The sequence below is a fragment of the Citrus sinensis genome, chromosome 5 (genome assembly GCF_022201045.2).
Source record: "Citrus sinensis cultivar Valencia sweet orange chromosome 5, DVS_A1.0, whole genome shotgun sequence".
Lineage (NCBI taxonomy): Eukaryota > Viridiplantae > Streptophyta > Magnoliopsida > Sapindales > Rutaceae > Citrus > Citrus sinensis.
Window position 1 is genome coordinate 9,387,838 of NC_068560.1, and position 5,818 is coordinate 9,393,655.

A 5,818-nucleotide genomic window follows, 5' to 3' on the forward strand; every position below is an offset into this window, starting at 1 on the left:
GCATCTATATTATGTACCCCCATTGCTCCTCTCACTGTTGTCTGTCTAGTTGATGGCCACTGATAATTATTGTTAACAATTCTCTCTAAAATTTCATAAGCTTTAATGTAAGATTTAGATAACAAAGCTCCATTTGTTAAAGCATCAACCATCAATCTGGTACTTGGATTCAACCCATTGTAGAAGGTTTCTAGCTGTATACAATAAGGAATGCCATGATGAGGACACCTTTTGAGCAGCTATTTAAATCTCTCCCAAGCCTCATACGAACTTTCATCTTCAAGCTGATGAAAAGAAGTGATCTCATTCCCCAATTTTGCATTCTTGGTTGGTGGAAAATACTTTATTAAAAATTTGTCAGCTAATTCATTCCATGTAGTGATGGAATCAGATGGTAATGAGTTCAACCATGCTCTGGCTCGATCTCTTAAGGAGTAAGGAAAAAGCCTTAGTCTTAAAGCATATTGCGTTACTCCAGCAATTTCAAAAGCATCACTCACTTCCAAAAACAACTTAAGATAGAGATGAGGATCTTCAGTTGGCAATCCATTGAATTGACCCACTGTTTGCAACATTTGAAACATCACTGGCTTAAGTTCAAAGTTTGCGGCTTCCACTTCAGGTCTGACTATTCCAGGATGTACAACTTGAGGAGTTAACACAGCATAATCCCTGATAGTCCTATCTCTATCATCTGCCATGTAAATGATATTGCTGCTGCCTGGTTGTCTCTTATTAACATGCTCATTTTACCCATCTTGAACATTGACAGGTTGTAGTGGTCCGTGAGGGTCCAAGTTTCCCACATCTTGCAAATTATCCATCCCTGAAATAGTTTTTGAATTTCATTGTTCTCTTCGCAGTCTTCTTATGGTCCTTTCAATTTTAGGATCAAGGTGAAATACAATAGAACTGTCTTTATGCATGCAAGTATTGATTTGTCAATAAACAGAACAAATTAGATCAAGTTGGCACTGTCAAGATTGACTTCACACTTTGAAAATAAACAATCAATCCCCGGCAACGGCGCCAAAAACTTGTTGGATAATTTTTAACTCAATTGCTATTGATGTCAATGTGCAAGTGAACACAATAAGTAATAAAGTGATGAATATTCAAGATCGTCTCCACAAGGATTAATGTTACTAGAAAGGCTACAACAATCACGATAGTGCAAACTTCTTTTGTTCCAAAAAGATTAAAAATTAATTACCACTGAAATAAACAATAAAAGAAGAAACAAAAATAAGTTAATGCAATAATAAATCAAATTGAATGAATTGCGTAGGAAGAATTCAATAGGGATGAGGTAGTTAAGTGATCAAACTCTCTTCAGGGACTGACTGTTTTGTCTAAATTAACACCAGTTGCTACAGTAATTCTTACAGCACTAGGCAGAATTATTTTACATCCTCAGATGTCGCTTATCAGATTTCTCATACCCTTAAGCACCTAACAATGACTGTTATAGTACAATTTATGCACTAGTTTTGCATTGTTTACTTCCTTTAATATCGATGTTTTGCACTTAATAATAGTTATTTACTTGTGTTTTATTTTTGTAAGTACAATTCTATTGATTGGTGCTAAAATTGAGCTACAAGATGATGTTTGAGGATGATTGTTTTCCTAGAAAAATTATGAGCTTCAGAAGAACTTTGTCGATAAGGCGTGGGCGCGTGCTGTCGATTACGGACCTGCAGTTTTTAGTTTAACGTATTTTGTCTTTTTGGTTATTTTTGTAATTACTAATTTAATATTTAGCTAATATTTTAGATATTAGTATTTTATTTTAAAAAGAACTCTAGAGGAGGAGAGAGGGAAGAGAATTTAAGAGAGGAATCTATTGTCAAATAAGGGAAGAAAAAGAAAGCCTAGATCTAAATTTTTCTCTTCTCTATGAAAAACTAAATCTATTATTCTGGTTAAAGGTTAATGAAGCTTTGATTCATCACTACTGTGAGATCTTTCTTATGCTTTAATTGTTTTATTACTTTTTGGGTATTTTTTTATTCTCTGAATTATTGTCATGATTATGTTTGTTAATTAGATAATTGGCCACTATTTAATTATCAACTTAATCTATTGTCAATTAAAAGATTCATCGTATGAATATTTTAATGTTTGTGATAAATAGCATAGCAGTGCATTGTGTAATGAGAATAAACAATCTAATTTAAATGAACTATCGTATGCGTTTGTTGATTAGGATTTGGGTCTCTCTGGTTTTTCAGGCTGTCAATTGATTAAATCATATGATCGTATCTAGGGTTGTCTATTGATTAGAGAAATAACCAACAGTCGTACCTTGGTTATTGACTAGTTAAGGAGAGATTGGCTATTAGAGAGTCTCAGTAGCTATAACCGGTCTATTCATAAGTAGTAATGATTTATATTTGAATCAATGATCAATAGTCGAATCAAGCTGAGTTAATTCCTTCAACCAGAGCTTTCCCCAATTTGAATTACAATTTTAATTTGCATTCTTGTTATTTTAATTTGATTTTTATTATTGTCAACAATTCCCCCATTTTGCATTTTATATTTTAAAAGGATTTAAATAATTACTGATCTCTGTGGACACGACCCTGCTCAATCACTATACACAATTTATTTAGAGTAGGTATTTATTTTTGCTGGCTTCGACAACCAACAAATTTTGGCGCCGTTGCCGGGGATTGGTGTCGTTTATTTAATCCTTTTTACGTTTTACTTGGTGTATGGTTTTTTCTTCTCGTACAAGTACACTTTCGTTTGATCTTGAAATTAAAAAGACGGCTCGCCAGTTGAGACAGCAGACAAAGCGAGCTAAGCAACGATCCTTGTCGCCTTTACTTTCTGAATTAGATACGGTGCCTGATTTAGTTGAATCATCTAGTGATTTAGAAGAACAAGTGATGGATAGAGCTGCACCTGTAGAAAGAACTCTTAGAGAGTTAGATGAACTAGACTTGAATCAGCAACCACTCTGCATTCAATATGTAGGCTTGGAGGTAAATTTTGAATTAAAGTCTGGTCTATTTATTTGTTACTCAAGTTTCATGGTTTTGCAGGTGAAGATCCTTATAAACATCTCAAGGAGTTTCATGTTGTGTGTTCAAGTATGAGGTCACAAGGCGTGACAGAAGAACAGATTAAGTTGCGTGCTTTTCCTTTCTCTTTAGATGGACTAGCTAAAGACTAGTTGTACTACTTGCCTCCTGGATCGATTACAACGTGGAATGGTTTGAAGAAGCAGTTCCTTGAGAAATACTTTCCTGCTTCAAGAGCTGCCAACATCAGAAAAGACATTTGTGGGATCAGACAACTTCTTGGGGAGACTTTATATGAGTATTGGAAGCGATTCAAACAATTCTGTGCAAGCTGTCCTCAGCATTAGATTTCTAATCAACTTCTTATTCAATATTTTTATGAAGGACTATCATTAATGGATAGGAGTATGATAGATGTTGTTAGTGGAGGCGTGTTGGTGAACAAGACTCCTACTCAAGCAAGGGAGTTGATATCAAATATGGCTGCCAATGCACAACAATTTGGCAGCAGGCAATATCCCACTTCAAGGAAGGTGAATGAGGTAAATATTTCTTCTGTTGAACAACGTTTAGATAAACTTACTTCTCTTGTGAAAAAGTTTGTTGTAGGTAATGTCCAACAGGTGAAGACTTGTGGCATTTGTTACAATATGGGTCATTCAACTGATATGTGTCCTACACTTCAAGAAGAACTCGTTGAACAAGCCAATGCAGTTGGAGGATTTCCAGGCATGCCTCAGAGGAGGTATGATCCTTATGCACAAACATACAATCCGGGATAGAATGATCACCCCAACTTCAGCTATGGAGTTAGGCCATCAGGATTCCCACAACAGTATCCACCAAGACAACCAGCACCTCCACAGTCAAACTCCAAGTCAGGTATATCTCTTGAAGAAATTGTTAAATCACTTGCGACTAACACTTAACAATTTCAGCAAGCAACTACAGCAAGCATTCAGAATTTGGAGAACCAAATGAGTCAATTGGTGACTACAGTGAGCCGTCTGGAGTCTCAAGTAATAGGGAGGTTGCCTTCACAATCTGAGGTGAATCCAAAGCAAAACGTTAGTGCTATCATCCTTAGAAGTGGGAAGGAGTTGCAAGAGCCTAGTAAGAAAGTGACAAAGCATGTAGAAGATGAGCTTGAGAAGAATGAATTGATGCCTAAATCTCAAGATGCAAAACCCACCAGAGCGAAACCCCTACCTATTGTGATACCTCCTCCTTTTCCAAGCCGATTTGCAAAATCCAAAAAGGAGGAACAAGAGAAAGACATCCTTGAGACATTTCACAAGGTTGAGTTAAATATTTCTTTATTAAATACTATAAAACAAATACCTCGATATGCTAAAGTCCTTAAGGAACTGTGCACCTCCAAGAGAAAATTAAGAGGAGATGAAAAGTTCACATGGGGGAGAATGTTTCAGCAGTTCTCCAAAAGAAACTACCTCCTAAGTGCAAGGATCTAGGTATGTTTACTATCCCTTGTAAAATTGGTAGTGTTAGAGTTGAAAAGGCTATGTTAGATCTAGGAGCTTCTATTAATGTCATGTCTCGTTCCATTTATTCATCTTTGAACGTTGGTCCATTAAAAGAAACTGGTGTGATAATTCAACTAACTGATAGGTCTAATGCATATCCTAATGGGGTACTAGAAGATGTCTTAGTACAAGTTAATGAGTTGATTTTTTTCCTGCTGATTTTTATGTACTTGATATGGAAGAGGATAACTCCTCTAATTCTGTCCCAATTTTGCTAGGAAGATCTTTTCTTAAGACTGCTAGGACTAAAATGGATGTACATAAAGGGACTCTTACTATGGAGTTTGATGGAGAGGTTATAGAATTCAATATGAATGATGCCATGAAATATCCTAGTGAGGAACATTCGGTATTTTTTATGGATGTTATTAACCCTATAGTGCAGGAAGTTTTTTACAAGGAAAAAACGAAGACATTTCATGATAGAATGATTTTGAGAAAGGAGTTCTCTGTTGATCAAAAAGTTCTTCTTTTTCATTCAAAGCTTAAACTTTTTTCGGGTAAATTACGTTCTTGCCGGGTTGGACCTTTTATTGTTACTAATGTTTTTTCTCATGATGCAGTTGAAATTCGGAGTCCGACCTCTGACAAAGTTTTTAAGGTTAATGGTCATCGTTTAAAACCTTTTTATGAAGGTTTTTCGATGAATATTGTGGAGGATGTGGCTCTCAAGAGTCCCAATTATGGAGATTGATGCATAAATGTGTCCAGCCAAATACATAAAACAAAGGCGCTTTTTGGGAGGCAACCCAAATGATTTATTTATTTTGATTTTTGTTATATCTTCTTTTAATTTTGATTCGGATTTTTTAAAAAAATAATGTGTTTGCTTATTTTGGCCAGAAGAAAATTTTTGATAAGGTGTGCCCACGTCTTAACTAATAAGTACTTCTGTGATTTTTAAAGTAAAATGGTTTTAAGGCGTGCCCACGTGCTTATTTAAAAAGTACTTCTGAAATTTTTAGTGTCTCAAGTGATTCATCATTAAAAAAAAATTAATTTTATTTATTTATTTGAAAAAAAAATGAAAACGAGAAAAAAAGAGGTTTTTTTTTCTTTTCTTTCTTTTATATATTATTTATTTAAAAAAATGAAAAAAAAATCAAAAATCACTGTTCACAAAATCCCTAATTCAAAAAAATCATTTTCTTTCCCGCAGCAACCAGCCGCTCCAGCCTTCACCGAGCATCCCCAGCAGCAGCAGCAACCGTGCGCGCAACCAGCCCCATCCCGCTCCACACA

At 35.3% G+C, this 5,818-nt stretch overlaps 1 non-coding gene across 1 annotated transcript; it reads left to right on the forward strand.

Moving 5' to 3' along the window:
- The first annotated feature begins 210 nt into the window (after positions 1 to 210).
- Positions 211 to 317, forward strand: LOC112495918 (small nucleolar RNA R71). Its single transcript, XR_003062335.2, has one exon. It is a non-coding gene; the product is annotated as a small nucleolar RNA R71 (small nucleolar RNA).
- Positions 318 to 5,818: the final 5,501 nt, after the last annotated feature.